The 18,907-nt window shown below is 33.2% G+C and overlaps 1 protein-coding gene across 1 annotated transcript in view; it reads right to left on the reverse strand.

The window, feature by feature from the left end:
- Positions 1-18,907, reverse strand: part of BAZ2B (bromodomain adjacent to zinc finger domain 2B) — a 307,588-nt gene that overhangs the window by 202,494 nt on the left and 86,187 nt on the right. Inside the window, exon 2 of the mRNA XM_082464830.1 lies at positions 6,645-6,687. The gene's annotated coding sequence lies outside the window, so the exon portion shown is untranslated. The remainder of the gene's footprint in view (positions 1-6,644; positions 6,688-18,907) is intronic.

An 18,907-nucleotide genomic window follows, 5' to 3' on the forward strand; every position in this document is an offset into this window, starting at 1 on the left:
GTAAGCATCCCAGATGATCCAAGAATATTTCTTTTACATTAATGTTGAACTTTGTAAATTCTTATGGCAAACTCTCTCTCTCCCCCACAGAGAATATATCTACATACTCAGGAGGTCCAAGGACTCCACTGTTGAAGAACAATGCTGTGATAGAAATAACAAATACCAGACAGGTAGAAATGATGGGGAGAGTAATTCCAACTGCAGAGGTTTCATGGAAGAGGCAACATTTGAGGGGAGCTGTGATATTTGAGTTTAGTGCCAAGTGTGTATGATCGACACTGAAAATATGAAACAAACTAGAGTAAAAAAAGACACACAGGAATATGCATTAGTAAAGGCAATAAAGAGACAATAATTATGAATTTTATGAACTAAAGTTGAGGACTTTTTCCTGAGAAGAAAGAAAATCAGATAATAAAATTGCAAGTATTATAAAAATAAATGGCATACTTTGCACATGGAAAAGTTTACACATAGTATCTTATATTATGATGGAAATGTACCTATTGATATAATGTTTTTAAAATATTTTAAAAATATACTCACATAAGGAGAGCATCAGGAATATTTGTATTAGTTAGATTTTTTTAAACATCTATGACATGCTAATTTTAGGTACCCTTTTGATGCAATACAATAAGAGTTTTTCCATTTATATCAAAATATTTTCTCCTCCACAGTTTATCATTTGTGTATTTATAGAAAAAGAATGAAAGAGTCAAATAACATAATCCCATAACTCAGTCTATAACACCCTATTCTCATCTCTAAAACAGTTTCTGTAGACTATACTTGTATTTTATCTACTCCTTGACTAACATTTCAATGAATGTACATCTCACAGCAGATGTGTGCATTGGTGTTCTAGAAAGTGTGAGAGGAAAAGAATAATGTATTAACCAGATTAACTTTCAAGTCACTTTAATTCATAAAATACTGACCTAGTGGTCTAGGTGCTAGACCCTTTGCTGATTACAATTAAAAAACACCAAACCAAATTAGAAAATTAGTTTTTCTTTTATATTCTCTCATGCCTCTATAATTATTTCTAAGATATATTAAGGTTACTGTATTTTATATTTTTAGGCAGATTTATTAAATAGTAGCTCATTTAGAGTTTTCAGATAAGAACTAATCTTTAAATCAAATGAGTGTGTAACATTGTATACTTTTACTTGTTCAAAGAAGTTCAGTTGGGTCTCTGCAGCAGGGTGTCATTTCTATCTATAGGTACTCATACTAAGAACACCATGCATGCTTTTAGCTGCATTAATGTTAAAACAGAGCAACTTTTTGGTGAGGTGCAATAGGAGACGGAGGTTTCTTTTCTCCAAATATACACTTAGGAATAGCAATGGAAAGTTGATTTGTATGAAGTAATTTAAATGGCTGCTATACACTAACTTTGAAGATACTCTTCACAATTCAGACTCTAGAAAACAAAATATTTACTAGTTTATAACTTTGATATTAGATTTTTAAAATTTAATATTTTAGATGTAGTCATTGGCATAAAATATGGAAATTCTTATATAGACTTTTACTTCTGGTTTGATCACTGTTATTAGATTTTACCAAAGATATTTTAAAGTTGACTATAACTCTCTTTTTGGTATTAGAAAAGTAGAAAAATAAAGGTCAGACAACACATAGCAGACTTGTTCTTAAATGGTTGATTTTTGTACTTTCCGAATAACGACTTAACTACCACACTGGGAAAGACACTTGACTCTTCTGAGTCTCAGTTTAGCCATCTGTAAAATGTAATAATATGTCTTCTAAAATTGTTAAAGGCTCAAATAGAAATCACCTAGTATCTTAATCTGTCAATAAATAAATAATAGTTTTGTTCTTCCTTCCTAAACGCTTGTATAAAAATATATTTATTTTAAAAATATTTAATGGAAAAACCATAAGTAATATTAAAATTATTAACATTAAAAGAAACTTTGCTAGGTACTTAGCACTTACCAAACTTCTTGGTTTGTAAATTCCTATAAGATCTGACCTTTAGGCTCATTTACTTCCTCAAATTTTACATTTCAACAATATTGAACTAAAATAGTTGCGTGTCCCTGAACATATGTTCTTTCCAATCTATATGCCTATTTTCTTTCTGGATTCTCTTCTAACTCATATCTCAAAAATCTAGCCTAAATGTCTCCCCTCTCTTTAAAGATTTCCCTAGTCTCCTCTCCTAGACAGAGTGAGTGAATCATTCCCTTTTGTATTCTCCTCCTAAAATTGAAGCCATCAAAAAAGTGACAACAGAGTCCAAGGAAAATAAATGAAATGTAAACAAATCAAAGACATTTAAACAATGGCATAAACTTTGTAAAATTATCTTGATGCAATCAGGATTAATTTTGGCCACCAGTGACAGAAAGCCAAAACTCAAGTGTCTTACAAGGCAGAAGTTTATCTCAGTCAAGTCAAAGATGTAGACAGGTCAGTGCAGGCAGGGTGACATCCTGAAGTTATCAGGGACTTTCCATCTTATTGCTTTGCCCGTTCTTAGCTTGTGGTTTCCACTCATTGTCCAATTATCATGCCCACATCTCAGGAAGCATGGAGGAAGGGGGAAAAATAGGGTGTGCCCCCCTTCCTTTAACAATACTTTCTGCAAGGTGCACACAGTACTACTGCTTATGTATCTCTAGCCAAAACTTAGTCACATGACCACATTTAGCTGTAAGAGAGACTGAAAGTGATATTTTTATTCCAGGTAGTGATAGGCTGGGAACAAAACTAGTAGACGGAGAAAATTGATATTAGGGTACAAGAATCAGTCATTGCCATGCTTGTTTATATCTTATCTGTGGTAGGTACCTAACTGACATTTAAAATTTACTGTCTAACACCAATATTTCTAATAGTGTGTACACTGTAAAATTATATAGTAATTTCTTCCAAATTTGGATTTTTAAGTTAAATATTTCTATTGGTAGAGATAAATCTCTATGAAATTTAAATAATATTCACAATAAAATTGCCAAAGGAAAAAAAGAAATTTTAATAAAAACAGGAAAAGCCATTTTATTTTAAAAGTTGCTTTGTAACAAGTTATTAAATATGAAGCAAAATGTTAAATAAGAATATTTAAAATAAAATATAGCCACTGTATTAATAAAATTACATATAAACAAAACCGCACGTAAGCAAAATTGCATGAATACTCTCAGAGAAGATAGAGGATTTGGGGAGATTTGAGAAGAAAAAAGTCTATGAGTTATTTTATTATACTTCCTACAAATCCCATTCAGAGATTTTTAATCAATTAAGAGGTGATCACGAAACAGAAGTAAAAATTATAATAGAATAAAGCAAAACCAGGTTTGGATCAAGATCGCACACTATGTGACTTTGGGCAAGTAACTCTACAGATAGATGATGATGACTATGACAAGGGGTCAACAGAATTTACCATGTCAGCCTTTGTGCTGCGCTTTTACTATAAGCATTTTTTCATTTAATATTCACAACACTCCTGAAGTATAAACACTACTCTGCTTTAGACAGAAAAAAACTGGATCTTAGACTATGTAACTGACTCAAGATCAAAACAGCTATATAAATATTACAGCACAAACTTAAAGGTTTTTCTGACCCAGTTCCTCTTCTTAACCATTATGCATGTTACTTCCCTTCAAATTCTCTGGATGTTGGTTTTCTCATCTGTTATATAAGGGGAATGTAGCACAACCTAAACTTTTCTAAAGTTCATTCTGGCCTTTTAAGATATTGGTATTCTAGTGAGGTCTGACGTTCCCCACCCCCAAAAAAGCACATTGTATCAATAGATCTAATCAGCCTCCTTGCTGGAACTTATGTAAGTCAACAAAGTTATCATTACTATATGTAATGTAGAAAGTAAAAATCCATACATTAAAACGTACAGATGAAAGGATCACAATGTGTAAGTTAAGGTAAATCTGGATATATCCCTGATCTTTATAGTTGATGCCCTACCCCTCTCATATCAATAAAGGAGTAAACCATAACGTTAAACAAGTAAGAGGGAAGAAAGGTAACTAATATTTATAAAAATCCTTTTAAATATATGCATAAATCATTTTCTGCAGATACTGAGGCACAAAGAGGCTGACTTGCTAAAGGTCATATACACAGTATACAGCGGCATCAGTACTTGAACTCGCTCTGGTTCTAAAACCTATGCTCTTTCCTAACTACCCTGCTTCCTATGGTTCAGTTTTGGATATGCATGTATTAATATCATTGTTTCAATTTTAATATAAGAAAACTAAAGATACTAATTAATTTAGTTCTTTCTGGGGTATTTATGATTACTAGCAAACATCTGCTAAATACTCATTTGCTGAGTACAATTGGAAAATACATATTAAAATATGCAGAATACAAGGGAATATATGTTATCAGTTACATAAGAATAATAAAAATTAAGCATTACCAAACTACGAAGGAGGGAGAATCACTTTCAATTAGGATGATTAGGGAAGGCCTCAAAGAGATGATTACATGTATACAGGGCATTAGAAGGGAGGTTTGATTTCATCAGGAGAAAAAAAAGCCTGAAAAGGAAAAAGAATATTCTAGGAAAAGGGAATGACATGAATGTACGTATGGAGACAAAATGTATACTCAAGGTGGAGTATGTAGTTCACGTTGTATAGAATGTAGGGTTCTTCTTCTTGAATAATAGGATATTTGTCTGGGAAATATGTTAGAGCCAAACTGAGGAGGGGTCTTGAATACCAAGTTAGAAAGTCTGAATTTGATCTTATAAGAAATGGAAAGTCACTAAACATCTTCAGGTAGAGAAATAAAAGAATCAGAGCAACGCTTTAATAAAGTTCAACTGAGGATCACATATAGGCTTCAATAGAATTGATGATGGCCAGGAAGAAAAGAGATCATTTAGAAGATCGTGTCACTTCAGAGCAATGTAACATAAGGAGTAAAAACAGAAATTCTCCTGAGTTCTGAAAATTTCTGAAGAAATAAAATATATAAGGTGTATATTATATATGAATACTCCAGCTCCAGCTCTGAAACAATCTATAATAGCCCCTTCCTAACCACAGCATTCTACTCTTTTAGTTCTTTATCATCTCATTTCACCAGCTTATCTACCTCTGACTAGTCCTTTCTCCATTTTCTCTGAATATATCAGCCCTTCCCTGGCCTCATTTTATTCCAGTCCCATGGTCAACACTTGAACTACTCTCTCAATACCCTCAACCTGAATCAGTGATGAAATCTATCCTCTTCTTGACTCAAGGGGCTAGAGAAAGCCTCACAACCCAGACATTATTACACAGGGTTTCTATTATCAGTCACTTATGAAACTCTCAAATGAATACTTCTTAATTTTCAACTTATTTAACACTTGGTAATATTGAACACCACTTCTCTTCCTGAAATTCTTGAATTCAGAACAGTTGCAATTAAGTGTTCTCTTAATATTACCCTAAAAATGTACTGAGAGTTAGCATTTTTTAATTTAAAAAAAACACCTTTTTCATCCAATGCTAATTTTAACTTCCTTGATTACAAAACATTAGACGCAAAACAGAAGGTTACTACAGAAATATGTTAATATTTTGTTGTAAACCATTCAGTTAGGGCAATAAAGTTCTGATTAAGAAAAAACAAACAAGCAAAGAGCAACAAATCAGAGATAGCTAAAATGCTCCCTTAGGAAAATGAACATGCCATAAACATCTGTAGACTCAATGATGATGATAAAGCCTTTAGAAATAAAATAAAAGTTGTTTCTGGCCTCTCTGAAAAATGTTAAATTTAACAAATGTACCAGTTTTCCAAAAAAATGTTAAAACATTAAGATTTTATATACACAGAATAACATTTCTGATAATTACTGCTTCTAATGAACAATTAAAACGGGATTTAAGAAGCAGATTAACTGAGTAAATAATTTACTCAATTTTTTTCCTCTGTTATTTAAAAGGAGTTTTCAAAAATGCTGTAAAATTTCATTACTGCAATTCAGATTTTAATAGTTAGAGTTTTCTAATAATGTAGATCAGGGCCTTGGATAAAGTTTTTCTTTAAGTAACATACTTCCTTATACACAGTAGAAATTAACACTTTAAATAAAATTAAAGTGGAAAAGTTCAGTTTCTTAAGAGAACTATCCTTTCCAACAACTCTCCATATTTGGAAGACTGTTTATAAATCATTTAAATATCAATGAAAAATTTAATCAGGAAGTCTAAGAATGCTTTCAATGCTGTTTTCACAGTCTTTCCTTAATATGCGATTACAGTCCCAAGTAATTTTATTTTTGTAATTTTTTTCCTAATGTGAAGTCACCTTAAATGTTTCATGCCATATTTTAATAAAAACAAAAACTAAAAAAGATGATGTTCAGATTATGATTCACACTGAAATATGTTAGTATAATTAGGCATATAATTTCAGTTATAAATTAAGTGTAATTTTCATTTAAAATGTTTTAAAATCATTTAAAGAAGTATTTAAATAACTAGAGTGTGAGATGCGAATCATTAAATGTAAACTTTCATTTGGCTCTTGAAAGAAAGAATAACAATTTAAAATCATAAATGTTTTCTAACTTAATTCTCATTCTCAGAGAAAACAAAACATCCTTAAAAGCTTAATTATCATTTTAGTCTTACTGTGATCAATGTGGTCAATCTTGTGACATCACTGTTGAGAAATCTGCAATAAGAAAACAGAAATAGCATTCAGCTGAATCATACTTGAGTAAGTAATTTCAGAGACTAAAAAGTTTGTTTAGAATATTTGTCTTTCTTGATGCCATAAGTCATATTTAAATTAATCTAAAATTGTCAGGAAAAGTACAATTGGCATGACACAAATAAGCATAAAACACCTGGAGTTTATTTATAAGTCATTATTTATTATAGTATGGTAAATTATGTTTTGTTATAATCAACAACACCCCAGGGTTAACATAATATAACATATTAGTAAATAAACTATAGGTCATTTGGGTTAGTTTTATTTGTTTTCAAATATTTACCGAGAGGAGAATCACAGTGTCTTAAATATACTACAAAACAAAAGACAGCCAGGTATTGTTTACCTTTTTCTCTATGATTAGAGTAGCAGTGCAGTCTATGGCCAGAACATGATCTACTTATTATCAATTAATAGGAGAAATTGCTTCATGCTAATCCTTATGAACAGTGTCAAAACTATTAAAGATTGAAAATATCATTGGAAAGGAACTATACACTATAAACTCAGGGGAAGTTATAAGTTAAACTATTTCCTAAGCTATATATGGGTTAGAGTTCCTATTCCTGTCAAATCTAAGCTTTTAGAAACTTCTTAATTAACAAGGTATGATTTAATTTAAGGTGAACTTTTAAATGTTTAGTGTTAAAAAGTAATACAATGTTAATGGTGTTTTAAGATTCATAATTAGCTTTCATGTGTTATTTCATCAGATCCTCATAACAATTCCTTCAAAGAAGTGGGAAAGAGGTATTTCTCATTATATACTCAGGAAAATAGATATTGGAGAGGATACATGACTTGTCCAAGCACACAGAACTGAGTTTTCCTTGGTTCCTTTTTTATCTCATACCTCCCATCCAATCTATCCTGCCAACCATTCTTCCTCATTCTATCCTTAATTCAAAACACTTATTACTGCTTTTTACCTCACTATTTCAAGATATTGCTCTCCAATATTACTATTATAGTCTCCCTACTTCTATTCTTAACTTAGCAACAAATAAATCAGCTCACAACACTCCCTTGCTCAAAACTGTCCAAAGGCTTTTCCATCACTTAGGATAAAATCCATAATACCTACCATGGCCTATTAGTCCCTCTGTGACCTGGTCTCCTGACTACATCTCCTGTCACTCTCTCTCTACTATGTTCCAGTCACAATGACCTTTTTGATACTCCCCAAACATACCAAACTTGTCCCTCTTCAGGGCCTTGACATTTGCTGTCCTCTCAGCCTGCAGCAACTGTTCCCCATATCTTTGCAGGACTGGCTTTCTCATTCCATTCAGGTCTGATAACAAATGCCACCTCCTCAGAGAAGCCTTCTCTTCTCACCAGAGACTGTTTTCAGCTGTAAGCTGCATGAGAGAAGATCACTGGAGCACTAGTATAACAGCTGGAACCCAACAACTACTCAAGAAAGAGCTGCTGAATGAATGAGTGAACAATTACTTACTGATTTCCTACTGCATCCAGCACTATGCCCAGAGGGATATATAAATAAAAATGCTTACAATTTCTATTTAAGGAAAATATGCCATAACAACTTTGTATACATTTTAAAAAGTCACTGCAGGGAGATTCTGGGAAGCTCAAGAAAAAAAAAAAAAGGCAAAGCGGGGTTGGTGTGAAAGTGGGTGTAGTGAGTTAACAGGTGTGATACAATGAGGGTCTGGATAGTGAAGATGAGTACAGAGAGAATGGGAAACCCAAGATACATCTTACATGGAGAAACAAGAGGACTTCATGCTAAATTAAGTACAGGGACGAGGACAGCAGAGAAACATTACCAGGGACACGATGAAAGAAACCTGTAGTGGTAGGGTGAAGTGACTTTTATTTTGGACAGTAAGTAAGCCCAGTGTTACCACAGGCTATTCAAATGGAGACGCTTCTCAACAATGGGTAGATATTGCGATTTAGAATAGTCCAAGGTTAAAAAATCAGTCATATAAAAAGTACAATTCAAGCCAAGAGAGTGGATGAGTTTACCAAGGGAATGAATATAAAAAAAAGACAAGATTGTCCAACAGAATTTGGGGGATACCTATAAATAAGGCTCATGGGAAGCAAGAGAGGTGACACTGTACGGTGTTTTGTTATGTTTTAAGTCCAAGAAATAGAGAAATGGAAAATACACTGAAGGCAAGAGAGGAAAGATTTCTAAGGAGGAGAACGTGTTAGCTTTAAATGATGCATGGAGGGATAAAAGAATATAAGACCGAAAACTTATTCTCTCCAAATTATCTATGTTCCCACCATATCAAATCAGATCAGAAAAAGGCTACATAGATGGAACGCATTACTCTCTGTATCCAAAGACCTGCCTTCAGTGAACTTCTTCCTAGCATTATGCTTTCAACTTCAATCAATACAAAAAAAAAACAGGCTTGTGATGGTAAAGAGTCAATAAAAAGGCTTGTGAAAGAACCAAATATACTTTCTATAAAACTCTGTAATTAAAAAAGCTATTAAATATTTTAAACAGTTACATTCAAATAATATAAGTAACTGAATAAAAAGATAAATGTTCCATTTTATTTTTTATTTTCTTGGACAAAAACAAGATAATTAAGACTAAATCTATAATTTAAAATGCATACTTGATTTAAAGCCCTAATCCTTAAAGTGTAAAAGCCTAGTAAAGGCATTCCTTCATCATGGTAGCAATTTTTACACATAACTTACTGGATATTTGCAAATGCATGAGGAAAAAAAAAAATACATGAAATTAAAATGTCACTAGAGGTTAAAGTCAGACAAATCTTAGGGCTTCTCATATAAATTCTGGGTGGCTTTTACAATGAAAAGGTAATTCTTTAAAATCATCTTGAAACTAGGAAATATATTCAAATTAGACATATAAAAAGTAATATTACATTTTATGAAAACATAATTCAACTAATGTATTGGTTATGTACTTTTCCCCTACCAGACTCAATCTTAGTAAATACGCACAGAGACAATCTCAACTATATTTACCAGTTTACCAACTATATTTACTGTTTCCAGTAATTAGCATGTAATTATCTCTATTTTTCTTCTTCTTCTGCCCCCAAATGGAAAAAGTCTTTCCTTATCTAATCAATTTTAGCATACTCAAGACTTTATCTTCACTTGACAGCCTTACATAAGTTACAATATATACAACGTAAGGATATTTATCCCTACCAAACAAGCTTATTGAAAAGATTCAAAGGAATAAATGAATAAAAAATCTACTGGCTTTTTCTCACTCTAGTCAATCTGAACATGGAAATATATGCTAATTAACCCTAAAATTCATTTAAAGTAATAGTCACTAAAATAGTTAATCATTAATTTATATATCAGTTTAATGTTTTCTCTGTGTTCTATGCTTATTTCAAGGTATGGTTATATAATAAAAATTATCTCTAAAATTTACATATGAAAAGTAATCTCATAAACCATATGCTACTGGTAGGCTATTTCAGTGTTGCAATCTTGGACTGCAGACATGGAAATTCTGTCTTTATCATTCTCTTTTTAGAGAATCACAACTATGCACAATTTGGCATAAGTTTTTAAGGTTAATAACAAACTTTATAAAAATCTAAACATGCTTCTACCATCATCTATCTATTTCAAATCCTGTCTATTTTTATTATGATTTTTATTACTTGGGGAAATTGCTTGGTAGGAAAAAAATCACATGCTTCGATAAGCAATACTTTAGGGGGGAAGGATACTTGTAAATAATAGGAATCTATAAAACCGCAGAAACTGGTAAAAATGTGATCTACCACTAATGGAATATATATCAATATCCATGGGATGTGGGTCCCACAGATAAGGGAAGCCTGACTGTACTATGCCACTTTATATAAGAGACTTGTGCATCTACAGATTCTGGTACCTGTGGCAGGTCCTAGAATCAATCCCCCACTGATATCAAGGGACAACTATCTGCACTGTCCGATACCTAGCCCATAGCCAAATGTGGCTACTGAGTACTTGTAATATGGTTAGTGTGACTAAGGAACTGACTTTTAAATATTAACTAATTTAAATTTAAATTTAAGTATCCACTTGTAGCTAGTGACTACCATATTAGCGTATTTCTGCCATATTAGGCATTTCAGAAACTATACTAAGATCAAAGTGAAAATGATCCTCCTAAAATATTTGAAAATTTATTTTCTCTATTTTTTTTAGACATAGGGGAAAAAACCCTCAACTGTGTTGGGCAGAATATGTTCCATTCAGGAACAGTGCTCCAAATTTAGAGGGAAATTATTTTATCTTCAAATAACTTTCAAGTTTATGTTGGGTGGAAAAGAAGGTTTACTTTACTGCAGAATTCTTAATGTACCGTAGTGCTTATAAGAGGAAATAGTCTTAGATTTTGGAGAACTGAGTTTTAAATCTCTTTAAATTTAAATCTAAATCAGCTGGGTAGAAGTGGTTTACTTCATTATTCATGCACTGTTATGACTAAAACCTCAACAGAACTTAGAAAAAAAAGAAATTTGGGGCTTCCCTGGTGGCGCAGTGGTTGAGAATCTGCCTGCCAATGCAGGGGACACGGGTTCGAGCCCTGGTCTGGGAAGACCCCACATGCCACGGAGCAACTAGGCCCGTGAGCCACAACTACTGAGCCTGAGCGTCTGGAGCTTGTGCTCCACAACAAAAGAGGCCGCGATAGTGAGAGGCCCGCGCACCGCGATGAAGAGTGGCCCCCGCTCGCCGCAACTAGAGAAAGTCCTTGCATGGAAACGAAGACCCAACATAGCCAAAAATAAATAAATAAATAAATTTTTAAAAAAAAGAAAAAGAAATTTATTTTATTAACAATTTTAATAGTTCTGATCCTTGGGAACCTCTTTTGCCAACAATTATTTTCCCTTTCTTATTATGTTTTAAGAAAAAAACGAGCAAGCTTTAACAAGACAAGAGTTTTAACTAAGCACGTAATACGGTATGTATGAAAGAAGCCTGCCGTCTAGTCTAGAGTGGGCATATAAATAGAAGACTTTATATAACATTAATAGAAGTTTGGTTAAGCAGTTTTGTCAAATTATAAAAACACCAATCAATTTAGATACTTTATCTACAAGCAACAAAGCTCTAAAGTGATAGAAATCATTTCCTAACCCATACAAACAGTTGACTATGTTGGTGTCCGGCTAAAAGTTGTTTTTCTGATTTCATGGGAGGAAGACATCGAAGGAAAGAAAACAGGCAGCTTGAATGGATAGTTCCAATTCCAAGCAGTATTTTGGTGCATAATACTCCCTGAATGCTTTCTATCCTCAGTTTCACCTGTAGGTCTAAGCAGGGTATTCAGTAAAATATTAGATGTGCATCTTCCCTTAATGTTCAGAGAAGCTGTGAAGGCCGGAGTTCCAATGATTCCTGCCACTGCACATTAATCCATGCAAATTAATCTAATTCATCCCAGATACCAAGGGACGACTGTAATTCAACACCTGCTGTTAGAAAATAACCAGAGCCCACTATCTACACTAGAGATACCCAGGAAGTTAAAAAGTGATTACTCTATAGCCTCCCAAGAGAAGTCTAGAAATAAAACAAATGATAGTTTCTCATTTTAAAACACCAACCTTTGTCATATCACAACCTAAAACACAGTGAGCTTCCCCTTAAGAGAACTGCTTTAAGTATTAAAGAAAACCAAAAGCAGAAACAAAAAAGTTGTACATCTCTAAGTTCTTAAAGAGATGATTTACCAGGATTCTAACTTTTTGTCACTCTTTCCGAACTACTACTCTCTTCAGCTAAACTACTTCATACTCTGGTAAAACCAAATATAAACAGATGGCATTTTAAAAAAGTACTTCTTGGAGAAAACTCTAATTTGAAAAGATACATGCACCCCAATGTCCATAGCAGCACTATTTACAATAGCCAAGACATGGAAGCAACCTATATGTCCATCTATAGATGAACAGATAAAGAATATGTGGTACACATATACAACAGAATACTACTCACCCATAAAAAAGAATAAAATAGGGACTTCACTGGTGGCACAGTGGTTAAGAATCTGCCTGCCAATGCAGGGGACACGGGCTTGAGCCCTGGTCCAGGAAGATCCCACATGCCGCGGAGCAACTAAGCCCATGCCCAACAAATACTGAGCCTGTGCTCTAGAGCCTGCGAGCCACAATTACTCAGCCCATGTGCCACAGCTACTGAAACCTGCGCACCTAGAGCCCGTGCTCTGCAACAAGAGAAGCCACTGCAATGAGAAGCCTGCACACCACAACGAAGTGCAGCCCCTGCTCGCTGCAGCTAGAGAAAGCCAGCGTGCAGCAACAAAGACCCAATGCAGCCATAAATAAATAAATAAATAAATTTATTTATTTAAAAAAAAAGAATGAAATATTGCCATTTGCAGAAACATGGATGGACCTAGAGACTATCATACTAAGTGAAGTCAGACAAACATGATATGATATCACTTATATATCTATATAAGTGGAATCTAAAAAAAATGATACAAATGAACTTACTTGAAAAACAGAAATAGACCCATAGACATAGAAAACAAACTTATGGTTACCAAACAAGAAAGAGGGGAGAGGGATAAATTAGGAGCTTGGGAATAACAGATACACACTAGTATACGTAAAATAGATAAATAAGGTCCTTCTGTATAGCACAGGGAACTATACTCAATATCTTGTAATAACCTATAATGGAAAAGAATCTATATGTACACTTTGCTGTACACCAGAAACTATCACAACATCGTAAATCAACTATACTTCAATAAAAAATAAATATAAAATAAAACAGCACTTCTTGTATTATCAGTGATTTTACATTTCTTATAAAATAAAATTACATTTCCATAAATTACTAAAATATATCAATAATTTCACTATCCTTACTACAAAAAGCTGTCATTCCCTCAAAATATATCATATCCTTCATTTGCAACACTTGTCCTTACTGTTCTGTGTGATTGAAACTTCTCTAGAAGAGTTATAATTCCCACAGGTTACCTTACAAAATTTTTAGACAACTAACATAAGCCTCACTACACTGAAGTTTAGCTAGAGCTCAGATGGCAACTTTATAATTTTGCTGATAATAAAAACCATGCAAACAAAGCACAATTGGCTATTAAACTTGGTGAATTGTTTTTTAATTTAAGTATATATAAAGCTGTGTGTTTTTCTAAAGTTTACCACCCTATTCTTTCAACACTAATTAGCACCTCTCAAAATCTTTACTCCCTCTTCATGGGTTTCTGCTTTAGAGCCATAAATGGGCATCCAGTAGAGGAAGAAAGTGGTAGCCCTGTCAAGAGGTGTTGAAACACTCTTGAGGCTAATATGTACACAATATCCAAAAATGAACTAATCACTTGGATGAAGTAATATAATGAAGGGCTTCATTTGAGGAAAATTATATGCTGTTTTGGCTGTATTTTTATTTCTCTAAGTTTTTTAGGGAATTCAACTCAAATTGTAGCAATAGAGAGGTAAAGCCTTTAGGAATTACTATTAACTAAACTAAAATACATTATTTGAATATAAATTTTGGGGAAATTTTAGTTTTTGTCTAAATTAGAGTCCATCTCAGTCTTGTCAACAAATGCCAAACCAATAATTTGCCACTGATAAGATTGCCTTGAAAAAGCTACTTGAACAGGCTAGCAATCAAGACAAACATAAAGCTCGTAGTTTTATAAAGGTTTCATATACCATAGCTAAAAGACTTAAATGAAACTATTCCACTCCAAACCTTCAAAGATCCAATTCAGATTATGGCCATGAAGACTTGGTGAAGCAATTAAGCAATCTAACAACATACAATCAAAAAAATGTATTTCATTAGATATAACAAATAAAGTTGCCATCACTAATAAATACTAGATTTCAGATAATACACATTTTACTCTTTTCTATTAAAAGAACTTTGCTATGAATATTTAGGGATATTAAGTAATCATTACTGCTATTTTACTTTTCCTGAGAATTCTTAGAATGATTTCATCATAAAAAAGAAATCTGGTCTAATGCTTTCAACAGGGACTACATTACCCTGGTCCACTTTCAAAATTTTGGCATACGTGCATAAGATACCTTAGGTAATCTCTTAGTACATCAGTTTGCCATGCCATAATTATCTACTTCACAAGGATGTTGTGAAGTTTTAGTTAATTATGCTTATAAAATTTTTTGAGGTATACAGATGAAAGAGAGGTGTAAGGCTCAGATCCAATTAATTGCTATGTACTTGATGAAAAAAATGCCACTTAAAAGCATTTATTAGTAACAACATGGATGAGATGGAGAAGGCTTGGGGAGGAATAAGTTTGGCAATGGTGGTAGTGATAGTGTTAAGAAATCAAGAATTTGGTTTTGGCAAAGTACCCAAGTGAAAAGTTTCAGAAAAAAAAAATGACATGATTGACTGTGACAATGCTGCTGGGAAAACACTTAAACTAAGGACTGAGAAATGACCGTTGGATTTAGCTAGATAAACTTCACTGGTGCCCATGACACGAATGTTGTCATCAGAGTGGTGTGGACACAAGCACTGAATAGGATAAGTAAAGCAGAGAAAGTGCAATGAGGATGTAGAAGCAGCATATATGGACAACTCTTTGAAGGGGTTTTGCTATAAAAAACTGTAGAGAAAGAGCACTGTAGCTTGAGGGGGATGTGGGACCTTGAAAAGTTTTTGTATTAAGATGGAGGAATACTACAGCATGTTTATATGCTGATGAGATGGATTTAGGGAAGGAAAAAATGCTGATAGGGAAAATTACAAAAGCAAAATCAATGATTACTAAGCACCTAATAAATGTATAAATCTGTCCTTGCTGCTAGAAATGCAAAGATAATGAAGACATGAACTAATTTAATAATTCTATGGAAACTATATTAAAAATGATAGGGGAAAATACCACATATAATTAAATTAAAAATCCTTTAGAAACAATATTATTTTGTAATAGAGGCTGCCATGTTAAAAAGATGAAAGCAATGTTGACATATTTTATGATGTGACAGCAATGTCCTTCTAAGCTATACACATGCAGCTGCACAGTATAAAAATAATGCCATACACAGCTCTTATTTGATTATGCACAGTGGGGCTTAAATAGGATCAATGTTAGACAAAAAGTACAGCCAGCAATTTCAGAAAACATCTCCACCGTATTTTCCCTTTTCCCTCCTCCGTATTGACCTATTTCCACTTTTGGATTTCCAGCACCATCCTATTCTATAACGTATCACTCTATTCAAAACAGAAAGCAATTCATATTATCAATCATTTATACAAATGTTTATCATTTCCGAAGTTCCATTCTTTTTGCTTATTACTTCCTACCATTTTCCCCTGCCTCCTTAAAAAAGTTAAAGCTTAGATAGTTATAAAGAATTTGAAAGTTATAAAGACAGTTACTAATTACATATTAGGGTAAATTAATCTAGATAAGTTACTCAAACACATTTGCATTTCAGGCTTTTTTCCCTCTAATTATAACATCCTTCATCTCTCTATATTTTTATACCCTGTCCTGTTCTAAAATATGAGGTAATAAACTAAGATGAGGTAATCTACTAATAAGGTACATAATATCCATAATAAAAATAAGAACCTGAGAGTGAAAAAAATAAGATCAGGCCAAGAGGTTAGTTTCAAAACTGCATGCCATAAGGCTTTGTACTCTTTGCTGCTGAAGGATGAAATATATGTCTTTGAGTTTCCTGATAACCAATGCAAAGAAGAAATGATTGTCATATGCAGCTTTTGCTTGTATATATTATTCACAGTACTCATAAAGTGAAAAGAAATAATTTTCTTAAAGAAAGCACAGCTCTCTTTGTTACTGTGACCTGAGGAAAGTCGTTCTATTGAGTGGTCAAAAATATTCCAGCAATAAACAAAATAATGAGGTTTTTGTGTGTTTGTTGGTTTGTTTGTTTGTTTTGGCCATGCCACATGGCTTGTGGGATCCTAGTTCCCCAACCAGGCATTGAACCCAGGCCGTCGGCAGTGAGAGCACGGAGTCCTAACCACTGGATCACCAGGGAATTCCCAAATAATGAGTTTTGAAGAACTATTTCTTTAACTTCCCTCAGAGATTGGCCATTGCCATCATACTAGAGAGCATTTTAGCAGCTAAAACAGCATGGTTCAAGTATGTCACACATAAGTTTAATTCAAGGATAAGATATGAACAATACAGAGCAGTGTTATACATGTTTCAGGTATTCTTCCGCCAAATATTAAAATTTTAGAAATCACAATGAATTTTTTAGATTGAGATTGAATTCACATAAAATAAAATTCACCACTTTAAAGTGTACACTTCAGTGGCTTTAGTATATTCATAATGTTGTGCAACCATCACCACTATTTAATTCCAGAACATTTTCATCACCCCAAAAAGAAACACCATACCAATTAAGTAGTCATTACCTATTCTCCCCTCCACTCTCTCTTCCAGCCCCTGGCAACCACTGATCTACTTTCTGTCTCTATGAATTTGCCTATTCTGGACATCTCATATAAATGGAATCATATAATATGTGAACTTTTGTGTGTGGCTTCTTTCACTTAGCACGTTTTCAAAGCTCATCCATATTGTACCTTATATCAGTACTTCATTCTCTTTTATGGCTGAATAATATCCAATTATATGCACATTTTACTTATCCAGTCGTCAGTTGATAGACATTTTGGTTGTTTCCACGTTTTGGCTATTATGAATAACACTATGAACATTCATGTACAAGTTTTTGTGTGGACATAAATTTTCAGTTCTCTTAGATATATACCTAGAAATGGAAGTTGGGTCATATGGTAGCTCTATGTTTAACTTACTGAATAAATGCAAAACTGTTTTCCAAAGCGGCTGTACCATTTTACATTCCCACAAACAGTATATGAGACTTCCATATACTCCATCCTCGCCAGCACTTATTTTTCATTGTTTTTGTCTTTTTATATTTCTTAGTAGATATGAAGTATTATCTCATTGTGGTTTTGATTTGCATTTCCTGATGTCTAATGATGTTGAGCACCTTTTCATGTGCTTATTGCCATTTCTATAACTTCTTTAGAGAAATATTCAAATCCTTTGCCCAGTCTTTAATTGGGTTATTTATCGTTTTTGTTGTGGCGTTCACACTGTGAACACTGTTGTGTTCAAAATGAATTTTTAAAGATTGGCATCTGTTACCAGTTTTTAAATTAAGAGTGACAAACATAAAAGATTATAATTTGTGAAAATGAAGATGGCAGATCAAAACTACTTTGAGACAGAATACACATCTCGATATCATAAGGATCTATTGTATAATATTAATGTCAACACTAAACCCTTGCACTGCTTGCGAATTCTCTTCCTCTTCACCATCAAATGTACTACCTAGTTAATGAACAGTTGATATCCATAAGGAGGCATATTGTTTTAACATTCAACAAAAACTGGCAATTGTCAAATAATCAGAAAAAAAGGGAGATATTAAAACAGCCTGCAGGAGTTCAAAAGAAACTAACAAAATAAATGGATTACAGTCTGAAAAAGTAAAAGCACATAATACTTGCATGCTCACTGAGTTCTTAGGCAGACTGAAAAGCTTTAAAAAAATTAAAAGCTCTCTTATTTGGGGCTTTAAAAGCAATGCTGGCTTGATTTTTTTCGACAACGTCCAAGAATATGCCAGTGCCTGTATTACTCTAGTTTGAACAGGTAACGTTTTTCTTTAAAGTTCTAGGATTAGAAAAAAGTACGTTACTGATTATGAAACTAGTTAACCAGATTCAACCAGCAGTTGGAATTCATGGTAAAAAGGATGGTGAAAAGAACACTTCTGAGTTTCCTGATTGTGATTATTAGGAGATGGAATTTGAAACAAAGATAATACTGAATTTGCTGGGAGTAGAGGACAAGATCATGAAAAGCTACTAAGCTTAATTACTTGAATATCTAAGTTTTATTAGACATACTTTTAATTCACTTCTATCATACTAAGTTTTATTATGCTACTTACTCTTTTTTTCCTTATGTTAGGGTTTCCATGACCTAACCCCTCACATTACTTGGCATGCTCTCTGCTCTACCTAGTGACGCGCAGGCAGCATTTATCAAGTAACAATGAATATACATCATCATAACATCATAACAAATATGTCTTGCCTTATATCTCCAACATATATTTGT

The sequence above is a fragment of the Balaenoptera physalus genome (assembly GCF_965194825.1).
Source record: "Balaenoptera physalus genome assembly, chromosome: 6".
NCBI classification, from domain to species: Eukaryota; Metazoa; Chordata; class Mammalia; order Artiodactyla; family Balaenopteridae; genus Balaenoptera; species Balaenoptera physalus.